The sequence below is a fragment of the Mustelus asterias genome, chromosome 2, assembly GCF_964213995.1.
Source record: "Mustelus asterias chromosome 2, sMusAst1.hap1.1, whole genome shotgun sequence".
Taxonomy (NCBI): Eukaryota; Metazoa; Chordata; class Chondrichthyes; order Carcharhiniformes; family Triakidae; genus Mustelus; species Mustelus asterias.
In genome coordinates this window covers 75341485-75355411 of record NC_135802.1, presented here as the reverse complement: position 1 = coordinate 75355411, position 13927 = coordinate 75341485, and positions in this window count along the sequence as shown.

Genomic DNA, 13927 nt, shown 5'->3' with positions numbered 1-13927 from the left:
GACAGAGGCTGAGGGGCGACCTGATAGAAGTTTATAAAATTATGAGAGGAATAGATAGGGCAAACAGTTGGAAGCTTTTTCCCAGGGCAGAAATGACAATTACAAGGGGGGAAAGGTTCAGTGGAAATGTGCGGGGGAAGTATTTTTACACACAGGGTGATGGGGGTCTGCAATGCACTGCCAAGTGAGGTGGTTGCAGAAGTTGTTAGCCACATTTAAGACTTATCTGATAGGCATGTGAACAAACAGGATATAAGCGGTTGGTCTAGGTAGGTAAACGTGATCGGTGCAGGCTTGGAGGGCTGAAGGGCCTGTTCCTGTGCTGTACTGTTCTTTGTATCTGGTATGATGAGCAAGCTGCAGATTGTGTCAACACAGATCTCTAATTTTCCATGCCACACTTTTCCTTATTCCCACCTTTTCTTTTTGATTTCCTGGTTTTGGACATCCAATAACTACTGCCTGCCCAGGAGCCCAGAAGGAGGATGTGAACAATAGCAGAAAGCACTCTCACTCTGTGATCAGTTCAGATACTGACACTCCATGTATCTTAGAGGCTTCTATGGTGTTGGGACCAGAAGGTGGGGAGTCAATGGCAATAAGTGGGCTGCAACCAGGCAAGAAATAAGTTATGGTTTGTTTGCCAGGAGGGAAAAGTCACAGACGACAATTGCTACAGGGGTCTCAGATATGAACCTTGATTTAGGAGAACTCTTAGCGTATGCACAGTGACATTCTGAGTGGACTGGCTGGCCTGCAAGACAGCTTCCTATCACTTTGAATCAGGATGGTGGAGATTGACACATTTAGACTGGCAGAAGGTATCATGCAGTACTTGCCTTCTCCAGTGTCTGCTCATTCCCTTGTCATTCTGCAAGCCACTGGTACTGCAGTCAGCATACTCCTTGAGGCCACCAAATCCTCTGCTCTCCCTGTGAGGATGCCAAATACAGAAACTCAACACAACACCCCCTGGAAATTTTAAATTAATCTTACCTGCACGCTGGCTGTACGGTCCTTTACTAATACTAGTTTTGAGCCACACTTGTACCAGAATGTATGATACTTACTGAGTCATTTACTATTTTGTTGAAGTCTGTGTGACCCAAATGAGAGCAATGGGCTGTATATTAACTGGTTCGGCTGTGTAAAGTCAGGATAGCACTGGTTCAGCTGCTTCTATCATTTTGAGGGAGGGGGGATTTGTGCAAGCGGCCCTTCTGAGTACGCTGCACAGTCTGTGCCAGGAGCAACTGAAAGCATAACCAGCACCCCAAGGAGGGCATTGGCTTCAGCAATGCTGCAGTTATGGATTTTGTGTGCAATGGCTTTCCAGACCACCTAATAACCTTTCCAAACCTATTCTCAGTAGTTCTTTTCTAATTATTTCTTCCCAGGACGTGGATGTCGTTGGCTAAGTCAGCATTTATTGTCCATCCCTAATTGCCTTTGAGAAGGTAGTAGTGAGTTGCCTTCTTGAATCGCTGCAGTCCATGTTGTGTAGGTACACCCATGGCGCTGTTGGGGAGGGAGTTTCAGGTTTTCGATTCAGCGACAGTGAAGGAACAGCAATATATTTCCAAGTCAGGATGGTGAGTGATTTGGAAGGTAACTTGGAGGTGGTGGTGTTTCCATGGCCGGAATTCTCTGACCTCACCAGTGAAGGGTTTTCACCTGATTTCCATTGCAGTTTTGCTGGGGCTCCTTGATGTCGAGGGAAGTTGCTCTTGTTTTGTACACTAGTCATGTGGCCTATCAAATCAGGAGTGACTGCAGTCTTGACTCAAAGTAGTTACTTAAGACTATACATAAGTTACAGAATAGATGTGTCTGTTATGAGTACATACTATTCCATCCTCTCTCCTGAGTGTTGGTTTATGCCTGCTGATACTGTTACAGCACTCATTACCATAACTATTCTATTATCCCATTACACTCCAACTCTCACCTCATCTCTTGATCAGCTGTTTTGTCCATGTTTGGATCAAGGCTGCAATGTCGTCAGGGGCTGAGTGGCCCAAAAATTGCACCAAACAAACTTGGGATATGTTTTGTCATAGATTTGTGTCTACAAATTTATCCAGTACAAAACATTAGGAAACCCAGGATAAATGTATAAAACCTATGCCAAATACTTTTTCTCAATAAGTGAATCTGAGAATTCATCAGTAATACATAGACTGCTCTTTTGGCTGTTTTTAAAGTAGGACAAGAAACCTCGGGTGAGAATTTCCTCTATTTTCTCCTCTAACTTTATTATCCATTAAGCCTAAATTTTCCTTTCCTGTGATTGAGTTGGTCTGTTTTTCTTGCAAAAATATGTGGAAAGAGAGCATATTAATCTCTCTAGGAATTAATTTGCCCTATGATAATAGGAGTGCATTATTGTAAGGGAATTGAAACAACTAAAATGTATCAAATTAACTTATGAAATACTTATTCAACACTCTCTACAATGTTTCAATATGAACTGCAAATGAATTAGCTTTTGCCTTTGCTTAAAATTCCCAAATCTGTCCATTAACTAGTTCTTTATTATACAGTTTTCTCATTAGAATCTATAGGAAATTAATTGGTACCTTGGCAATCCTGCCTGTTATAGGATTAAAAAGTGATAGTGATAGTTTTGTCTAAAGTTCTTATTGATTTGGACTAGCGGGATGCTATTTCGTTGTCCAGATTTTGAATGGAAGGAAATGCCCCATTGCTTCCGAGCTCCAGGGCATTCCACACATCTATGCTGTGAATAAGATCATTTGCATATTTCTGGCTTTAGCAGATGTTTTCTCATCTTCCAACATAGTTGTTCCACATCTTTCAGATGCCGTACTTGTACAGAAACTAAGGGCTGAACGAGACTTGTAATAACAGCATGTCAGTGCTGGTTGATCTTTCTTCATAATTGAAAGGTGGGATTTGAACATGTCCAGGACGAGCACATTTTTCTTTGCGTAGTCCTCCTGGTCTTAAATTCCACACTTTTATCTATTTCAACCACATTCATCCATCCAACCTTTCTGGTGAACATGGACAACAATGCCTTTCTGAAATTGCTCTTTTTGGAGACATTTGCTTTTAAATGCAAAAGTAGGCTTTAACTTTTGATTTGATTTATTATTGTCACATGTATTAACATACAGTGAAAAGTATTGTTTCTTGCGTGCTATCCAGACAAAACATACCGTTCATAGAGAAGGAAACGAGAGAGTGCAGAATGTAGTGTTACAGTCATAGCTAGGGTGTAGGGAAAGATCAACTTAATGCAAGGTAAGTCCATTCAAAAGTCTGACCGCGGCAGGGAAGAAGCTGTTGAGTCGGTTGGTATGTGACCTCAGACTTTTGTATCTTTTTCCCAACGGAAGAAGGTGGAAGAGAGAATATCCAGGGTGCATGGGGTCCTTAATTATACTGCTTTGCCGAGGCAGCGGGAAGTGTAGACAGAGTCAATGGATGGGAGGCTTGTTTGTGTGATTGATTGGGCTACATTCATGACCTTTTGTAGTTTCTTGCCGTCTTGGGCAGAGCAGGAGCGATACCAAGCTGTGATACAACCAGAAAGAATGCTTTCTATGGTGCCTCTAACAGTTGGTGAGAGTCGTAGCTGACATGCCAAATTTCCTTAATCTTCTGAGAACGTAGAGGCGTTGGTGGGCTTTCTTAACTGTAGTGTTGGCATGGGGTTCCAGGACAGGTTGTTGGTGATCTGGACACCTAAAAACTTGAAGCTCTCGACCCTTTCTACTTCGTCCCCATTGATGTAGACAGGGGCATGTTCTCCTTTACGCTTCCTGAAGTCAATGACAATCTCTTTCATTTTGTTGATGTTGAGGGAGAGATTATTGTTACCGCACCAGTTCACCAGATTCTCTATCTCATTCTTGTACTCCGTCTCGTCATTGTTTGAGATCCGACCCACTACGATGGTGTCGTCAGCAAACTTGAAAATCGAATTGGAGGGGAATTTGGCCACACAGTCATAGGTGTATAAGGAGTACAGTAGGGGGCTGAGAACAGAGCCTTGTGGGGCACCGGTGTTGAGGATGATCGTGGTGGAGGCGTTGTTGCCTATCCTTACTGATTGTGGTCTGTGAGTTAGGAAGTTCAGGATCCAGTCACAGAGGGAGGCACTGAGGCCCAGACCACGGAGTTTGGAGATACGTTTTGTGGGAATAATAGTGTTGAAAGCTGAGCTGTAGTCAATAAATAGGAGTCTGACATAGATGTCCTTGTTATCTAGGTGTTTCAGGGTTGAGTGCAGGGCCAAGGAAATGGTGTCTGCTGTAGACCTGTTGCGACGGTAGGCAAACTGTAGTGGATCCAGGTAATCCGGGCGGCTGGAATTGATTCATGCCATGACTAACCTTTCGAGGCACTTCATAATGATGGATGTCAGAGCCACCGGCCGATAGTCATTAAGGCACGCTGCCTGGTTTTTCTTAGGTACCGGGATGATGGTCATCTTCTTGAAGCAGATAGGGACCTTACATTGTTGTAAAGGTAGATTGAAGATGCCTCTGAATACCTCCGCCAGCTGATCCGTGCAGGGTCTGAGGGCACGTCCGGGTACCCCATCTGGGCCAGTTGCTTTCCGTGGGTTGACCTTCAGGAAAGCTGCTCTGACATTTGCAGTGGTGACCCCAGATACAGGTTCATCCAGGGCTTCCAGGGTGGAGGGCATGCTCTCACTGACCTCTTGCTCAAAACGGGTATAGAATGCATTGAGCTCACCAGCGAGAGGTGCGTTGGAGCTGGCGATTTTACATGCCTTCATCTTGTAGCCTGTTATGTCTTGCAGACGTTGTGCCATCCATCATACAAGATGGAACCACTATGAACCCGGTCTTCTTGCGGCCAGTCATGTTTACAATCTTGGTAACAGTCCTGTTTGCTGATGTGTCAACGTCCATCGGTATTTCATCCATTTTTCCAATGCAGGTCAACTGATGTACAGATGTCTATCAGATGTTGAAACGGTGTCATTTAACCTCGCCAGTCTGCCACCTCATCACAGACCTTTCTTTTGTCCCTTTTTCCAGTTCCCCTTGCTCAAACCCTGTTACATTTCTAACTTTCCCAGTTCTGATGAAAGGTTATCATGCTGAAACTTTAACTTTGTTTCTCGCTCCACAAATGCTGCCAGGCCTACTGAAAATTTCCAGCATCTTCTGTTTTTAGTTCACTCCATAGTTCAAATCTTCCAGTTGGAAACTTGGGAGAGATCCGCAGTATTTACCTGGATAGTTACCCAGGAAAAATTAGGCACATTAAAAGCTGGCCTAACACCTGGGTAACCTCCCAGCCGGACCAAACCCATTCACTAACATTCTCTTCAAGCCAGGATCATCATATACTTATCAGTGCCATAAAACAGGGCAAGTCCACTTTTTCCCAGAATCCAATGGAATTCCCTGGGGGTCACTGCATAAAAAGATGTTTAAAAGTTAAGTTTAAAAATTGGCAAGTCGTGTTACAGCTTTATAAAACCTTAGTTAGGCCGCAATTGGAATATAGTGTTCAATTCTGGTCACCACACTACCAGAAGGATGTGGAGACTTTGGAGAGGGTACAGAAAAGATTTACCAGGATGTTGCCTGGTATGGATGGCATTAGCTGTGAGGAGAGGCTGGAGAAACTTGGTTTGTTCTCATTGGAGCGATGGAGGTTGAGAGGCGATCTGATAGAAGTCTACAAGATTATGAGGGGCATGGACAGTGTGGATAGTCAAAAGCTTTTTCCCAGTGTGGAAGAGTCAATTACTAGGGAGCATAGGTTTAAGGTGTGAGGGCAAGGTTTAAAGGAGATGTACGAGGCAAGTTTTTTTTTACACAGAAGGTGCCAGGGGAGGTAGTGGGAGTGGATACAATAGTGACTTTTTTAAGGGGCATCTGGACAAATACATGAATAGGGTGGGAATAGAGAGATATGGTCCCCGGAAAGGTAGGAGGTTTTAGTTCAGTTGGGCAGCATGGTCAGTGCAGGCTTGGAGGACCGAAGGGCCTGTTCCTGTGCTGTAATATTCGTTGTTCATTTTCCCGGAACCTGATGCTGCTGCACATTTGTTAAGAGAATCTTTGCATACAGCACTGCCGCTGTGCTGAAGATTCAGAGCCATGAGCTAGTGCAGGAAATGGGCACAGCTTCTTGTTGCAGCATGAAATGTTTGAGTTTATTTGGAATTTTTGACTTGACACTGCTTGTTCATCACTAACTTATGCACAAGCTGAGCCTAATATATTTTCTGGCATTTAAAAAAAATATTTATGTCTATTATACTAAGCAACCCAACCAAACTGGACAAAAGGGCTGGAATTTTCCAGCTATAGGTTCCCTTCCAGCGAGCTATTGGAATCCCTGTTCACGTTGACAGGATCGGACGATCCTGCTGGCGTGAAGGGCTGAAAAATTCCACCAAGGATTCAGAAGCTCAAGCAATGAATGAATCTCAACATTCAGCTCGAGACCAGTGGTGATCCACCCTTCTCTGTGGGGTCACCTACATCACATGGGCAGCAGTGGTTCAAGAAGGCAGCCCACCACCACTACCTCGGGGGCAATTAGACCACATACTTCTAAATTCATTCCTAAGTAGCGCGAGTTCCATCAGTTCATGGTTGGGTAACTGAATGGGACCTGATGGAGGAAGCTCAGGTTGTTGGTGCTCCTTGATTGCATTGGTCAAAAATGAAGATGGTGAATTTAATTCCTGATACTGTCCTGTCCTTTCAATTGAAGGAAGTGACACTGTAGTTCATAGCCTGTAAACAGAGAATGAAATAGAATATCTGTAAGCAAATATAATTCTGGATTGTTAAAAATCTTTGATCACTATCATGTTATGCTGTAACTGTAAATGTCTGCATATATCTTTTAAAAATCCAATCATCCTAATTGACAATGTAAGAGATTGAATGAAGGAGAACATTATTAAACAAATGCTGTGTTTTATCAAGTCCTGGAATGAGTGCATTTGTACAGATGAGATGTTGGAGAGCTGCCCCATACTCCCTTGTAGATATGAATGGATGCAGGGAGAATTTAACTCAGTTTGCTGGTCGTATGATGCACTACTGTTATTTGGCTGAAGACTAGAGCATCTGCTCATGACAGTTTTTTTAAAAAAAGTGATAGATTTCCAAATCGGGTGTGATTAGAGGGGAGTTGCAGGTTGTGGTATTGCCATGGCGCCCTTACCTTTCTTGTGGTAGAGGTTGTGAGCAAAGATGCTGTTGAACACATGGCAGTGCATATTACAGATGATACACATTGTTGTAACTTTGTCTCCAATGGAGGGAATGAATATGTAAGGAGGTGAATGGGATGTGAATAGAGTGGATTATGTTTTGCCACAGTAATCCAGGTAAGTGGAGGGTATTCCATCACACTCCTGACATGTTCCACTTAGATGGTGGACAGGCTTTCAGGAGTTAGGTGAGTTACTTGCTACAGACTCCCCAGCCTCTGACCTGCTCTTGGAGCCATAGTATTTATATGGGTGGTCTAGTTAAGTTTTGGGTCAATGGTAGCCTCCAGGATGTTGATGGGGAATTTAGCAAGGGTGATGCTGTAAAATGTTAACAGGAGGTGGACAAACTCTCTCTCTTTTCAGGGATAGTCATTGTCTGGCGCTTGTTTAAACAAAAACATAAATTTCTTGCCACTTATTGGCCATTGAATGTTGTCCTGTTCTTGTTGCATGTTGGCATGGACTACTTCCATATCTGAGGAGACACAAATGATGTTGAACACTGATCATCAACAAACATCCCCATTACTAACCTTATGTTGGAAGGATGGTCTTTGATAAAGCAGCTATAGATGGTTTGGCCTAGGACACTACCTTGAGGAACTCATGCAATGATGTCCTGGGACTGAGATAATGGATCTCCATCAACCACAACCATCTTCCTTTGTATTAGGTATGACCCCAACCAGGGGGTCTCTGGTTGGGGTCTCTGGTTACCTTTGACTTCAATTTTATTTGAGTGCCTTAATGTCACACTTGATGCTAAGGGCAGTCACTCTGACTTCATATTTGGAACTCAGCTCTTGCCTATGTTTGGATCAAAGCTGTAATGAGGCCTGGATCAAAGCTGTAATGAGGCCTGGAGCCAAGCAATCCTGGAAGAAAATTGAGCAAAGCTGAGCAAATTATTGGCATGTGTTGCACTATTGATGGCAACTTTCACCACTTTGCAGATTGATCGCAGACTGATGGTGCAGTAATTGACTGAATTGGATTTGTTCTTTTTGCAGGCAGGACGTACCTGGGCAATGTTCCACATCAGGGGGATGCCAATGTATGTTGTACTGGAACAGCTTGCCTAGGGGTGTACTTAGTTTTGGAGCACAAATCTCCAGTACTACAGATGGGATGTTGTTAGGGTCTTTGCTATATCCAGTGTAGCCAGCTGTGTTAATATCACATGGAGTGAATCAGCTTGGCTGAAGACTGGCATCTGTGATGTTGGGGACTGTAGGAGGTCAAGATTGATCATCCACTTGGCCCTTCTCACTGAAAATTGTTGCAAATGCTTCAGCGTTTTGCAGTTATGCTGGCTCTGCCATTATTAAGCATGGGGATATTTGTGGATCCTGCTTCTATGGAACTATCCACCTCCATTGGTGACTGGATTTGGCAGGACTGCAAATTTTAATCTGATCATTGGTTGTGGAATTATTTTTGTGTATAGAATGTTGTTTAGCTCATGTGTAGTCCCGGTGGCACCTCATTTTCAGGTAGAACTCATAATATGCCTGGCACGGTCTTTTGCACTCATTAAACTAACTTTGATGTCCTGGCTTGCTAGAGTAGACTGCCATACCATTGTGCAAGAGTAGTGTGAATGTGGGACTTGTTACAAAATAGTGGTTGAACCGTATAAAATAGGTGCACTTAAACAAAGCTGGATAAACGCAGATGGAAGAAAAGAATGGGATATCTCAGTGGGGTGAAATGAAGTGTTTGAGGAGGGCCAAAATCTGTGTGTAGTATAAACACCAGCATGGCCCAGTTCGGCTGAACGGCCTATGGTTTTGCTGCAGTACATTCCATGTATATGGAGTTGTGAACGGTCAGAGAGAGGGTATAATCCTATTCTTTTAGTGACTGGCTATTTGGTAGAATTGCAGATTGCTGGCCTTACAATCTGGAATAGTGTGAGAGGCTGAGAGAGGAAATGGAAAAACTGAGATTGCCTAAACCACGTTTTCTCCTTATAACAATAAACATTCTACAACCATGTGAAAGGCACACTGCCGATGTCACAGGCAAGTTGAAATCTTTCCTCTGCATTGCCCTAATCACAAATGGGTTTACTGGTTAGATGTTGAGTGGAGGTGCTCTTCTTTGATCAGAGTAGCAGCATGGTTGAAATAGTGACCAAGCACTTACTGCTTCATTCCTAGCACAAAGGATGATGGTTGAGTTTGTTGGAGGTCCATCCAGTTCCAGGATATCATTTGCAGGAGTTCCTCAGGATAGTGTCCGAGGACCAACCGTCTTCAGCTGCTTCATCAATGACCTTCCCTCCATCAAAGGATTAGAAGTGGAGGTGTTCACTGGTGATTGCACAATGTTTAGCACCATTTGTGACTTCTCAGATACTAAAGCAGTCTGCCTCCATATGCAGCAAGACCTGGACAGCATTTGGGGTTGGGCTAATAAGTAGCAAGTAACATTTATGCCATACAAGTACCAGGCAATGATTATCTCCAACAAAATAATCTAACCATCTCCCCTGGACATGCAATGGTATTACCATCACTGAATCCCCCTATATCAACATGAGGGCGGGGTGGGGGGAGGAATTGTGGTTACCATTGACTAGAAACTGAACTGGACCAACCAACCATTGGGCGGCACGGTAGCACAGTGGTTAGCACTGCTGCTTCACAGCTCCAGGGACCTGGGTTCGATTCCCAGCTTGGGTCACTGTCTGTGTGGAGTTTGCACATTCTCCTCATGCCTGCGTGGGTTTCCTCCGGGTGCTCCGGTTTCCTCCCACAGTCCAAAGATGTGCAGGTTAGGTTGATTGGCTATGCTAAAAATTGCCCTTAGTGTGCTGAGATGCATAGGTTAGAGAGATTAGTGGGTAAATATGTAGGGATATGGGGGTAGGGCCTGGGTGGGATTGTGGTCAGTGCAGACTCGATGGGCTGAATGGCCTCTTTCTGTACTGTAGGGTTTCTATGATTTCTATGATATGAACGTGTGGCTACAAGAGCAAGTCAGAGATTGGGAATTCTGTGGTGAGCATCTCATCTCCAGACTTCCCAAAGCCTGTCCATTATCTACAAGGTACAAGTCAGGAGGAAATACTGTCGTCTTGCCTGAAGTAATGTGGTTCCACCACAATGAAGAAGTTCAACACCATCCAGGATAAAGGAATATACATGACTGGCACCACAACTGCACCTTATACAATTATTCCCTGCATCACTAACACACAGTGGTTGTACCGTATGCATTGCAGCAACTTGTCAAACCTCCTTCAACGTCACCTTCTAAAGACACAACGTTTGCCACCTAGAAGGGCAAGGGCAATAAATGCATAGAAACACCACCTGCAAGCTCCCCTCCAAAGCCACACACCATCCTGACTTGGAACTATATTGCCGTTCCTTCACTGTTGCTGTGTCAAAATCCTGGAATTCCCTATCAGCACTGTGCGTGTACATACATCACATGATTTACAGTAGTTCAAGAAGGTGACTCACCATCATTTTCTCAAGGGCAATTAGGGATCGACAATGAATTCTGGTCTAGCCAGTGACACCCACATCCTATGAAAGATTTTAAAAACCTCGAGTTATCAGCAAGGTGACGGTTGCAATAATATTATTTACAAGATTTTGCATTATATTTTGAAAAATAATCAAATTTATTCTCAGTAATTTTCTATTTTCTTTGTTTGTGATCAAATTTTGAATTCTTCAAGTTCAGAGTGTAAAAGGAAGCCATTCAGCCCATTGTGACTGCGACAGCATGCCCTCCTTGACACTTGCTCTAAAGCCTCCATTGTCCTCCATAGTTCCACTTCTAACTATATAATTGTAGACAGAGCATTTCTAACAATTGCTTCACTTTTCACATGCACACAATGATACCGAGCATTCCCCAAGGATCCAGGTTTGGACACGTTGACTCCCTTTGGCGACACAATCCATAGAGTAAACTTCTAAATGCGTTTTGATGATACAAGCTCTATTTTTCCACTAATTCTCTTCACCCCCTCCACTGGCTCTGCATTATCAGATTGCTTGTCCATGATCTTGAATGAAGCAGAATTCCACACTTATCATACTGCTGCCATTGATTCCATCCTGTTCTCTCAGGCTGAAACAAATTGTTGGTAACAGCAGTGTCCTAGTGGCCTGAGTATTTGATTGCATATCCTATCCATCACAAAGACTTCCTTCCCTCACCTTTATGTTGTCACGTGCCTCCATTTTTGCCTCAGCCCATGGCACTTCCATGGGTTTGCTTAACACAACCAATGTCCTCCTGATTGACTTCCCATCCCAAATATTTCATTAACATTTACTGCTCATATCACATTCATTACAAAGTTGCTGACCTACGTTTCTTGCTGTTTCTCCAACACTTCAAAATTAAAAATTCTCTTTCTTATGTTCAAATTTTCTTTTTATTCGTTCATAGGACTTGGGCGTTGTTGGCTGCCAGCATTTATTGCCCTTCCCTAGTTGCCCTTGAGAAGGTGGTGGTGAGCTGCCGCCTTGCATCGCTGCAGTCCATGTTCTGTGGGTTGATCCACAATGCCGTTAGGGAGGGAATTCCAGGATCTTGACCCAGCAACTGCGAAGGAACAGCGATATATTTCCAAGTCAGGATGGTGAGTGGCTTGGAGAGGAACTTGCAGTTGGTGGTGTTCCCAGGTTTCTGCTGTCCTTGTCCTCCTAGATGGAAGTGGTCGTGGGTTTGAAAGGTGCTGTCTAAGGATCTTTGGTGAATTGCTGCAGTGCATCTTGTAGATAGTACACACTGCTGCTACTGAATGTCGGTGATGGAGGGAGTGAATGTTTGTGGATGTGTTGCCAATCCAGCGGGCTGCTTTGTCCTGGATTGTGTCAAGCTTCTTGAGTGTTGTTGAAGCTGCACCCATCCAGCCAAGTGGGGAGTATTCCATCACACTCCCAACTTGTGCCTTGTAGATGGTGGATAGGCTTTGGGGAGTCAGGAGGTGAGTTACTCACCACAGTATTCCTAACCTCTAACCTGCTCTTGTAGCCACTGTATTTATGTGCTGAGTCCAGTTGAGTTTCTTGTCAATGGTAACCCCAAGGATGTTGAAGGGGTTTGTGATGGTAACACCATCGAATGTCCAGGGGCAGTGATTAGAGTGTCTCTTATTGACGATGGTCATTGCCTGGCATTTGTGTGATGCAAGTGTTACTTGCCACTTGTCATCCCAAGCTTGGATATTGTCCAGATCTTGTTGCATTTGAACATAGACTGATTCAGTGTCTGAAGAGGCGTGAATGGTGCTGGCATAGTTTTGTCCCTCTGTATGCTTTTCTAGTTATACTATCTTCCCTCATTAATATTGCTCATAATGCAGGTTATTGATTTAAGAGCTATCACAACATCCTGATGGTTTTGAAACCACAATGCTCTTAGCAGCATATGCAATCACGATGACTAAATCTGTACAACCAACGCTGGAGTAGCTTTTTTCTTAGCAATTATGTTTTCAGCAGTCAATACAAATGAATATCCAGGTAAGAAGGACTACAAAGTAATAAAATAATCGATAAGCTCAGAGCACCAGTATATTTATGAGTTACATGGACCTCTGATTTTCATGGAACAGTATTTATTCTCCTTAATTAGTGAGACAGATTTTGGAAAGACTTATCCCCATCCACCACTTTATCTCATAGTTAGAGGCAATCAGCAGCTGAAATAAAACAGTGAAGGTGCAGTTTCTCAAAAGTAGCAGTGAAAGTATTGAAATCCAGTGAATTATCGTTCGTGGAAGCTGACTTTTCATTTCAATAGGGCTATCCACCAAGTTTTACTTGATTCTAACCTTCAGGAAGTGCAATCTCTCACAAACCTCATTAAATTTTGCATTTATTGACTCTGCTTTCAAGATGACATTGCCTGAAAATCTAAACATATTTCACCTTTTAGTGTAAAAACCCTTCTTGCTTTCTAATTGTGGAATTGACTGCTGAAGAATTTCCTTTAATTAAGCATTGCAATGCCCGCCCTCCGCATTCTGTTTGAAAGAACTCAGCTTCTGCCCTGTTCAGAATGATTTCGGGATTTTCAATCAGCAAAGATTAGCGTTTAAAATTACACTCATCAGTTTCTGCTACCATCTGTTTCCCTGCAAGCTCCAAACCAAACTGTTCAACTGCTGCCTGGAAAATGTGCAGCCACTTCTGCTTGATGCAGCTCTATACTAATAAGTAATTTGCCCCAAAAACAAAAAGAAACACGCTGCATCAAACAATGGATTAGAGAATCATAGAATCCCTACAGTGCGTAGGAGGCCATTTGGCCCATCGGGTCAGCACTGACTCTTTCACAGAGCATCCTACCCAGGCCCTATACTTGTATTTACCCACCAATCCCCCTAACCCACACATCCTGGGACACGAAGGGGCAATTTAGCATGGCCAATCCACCTAACTGGCACATCTTTGGACTGTTTCTCTTGGAGAGAAGAGGAGTGAGTGCGGATTTGATTGATTGTTTTCAAAATCATGAGGGATTTGGACAGGGTAGATTAGGAAAAACGTTCCCAGTCCCTAAAGGGTTGAGAACAAGAGGACACAGATTTAAAGTAATTGATAAAAGAAGCAAAAGTAGCAGGGGGATGACATGTTTCAAACACAGTAGTGAAAGTCTGGAATGCAGTTCCTGAGAGTGTGGTCGGAGAAGGTTCAATCTAGTGCTCAC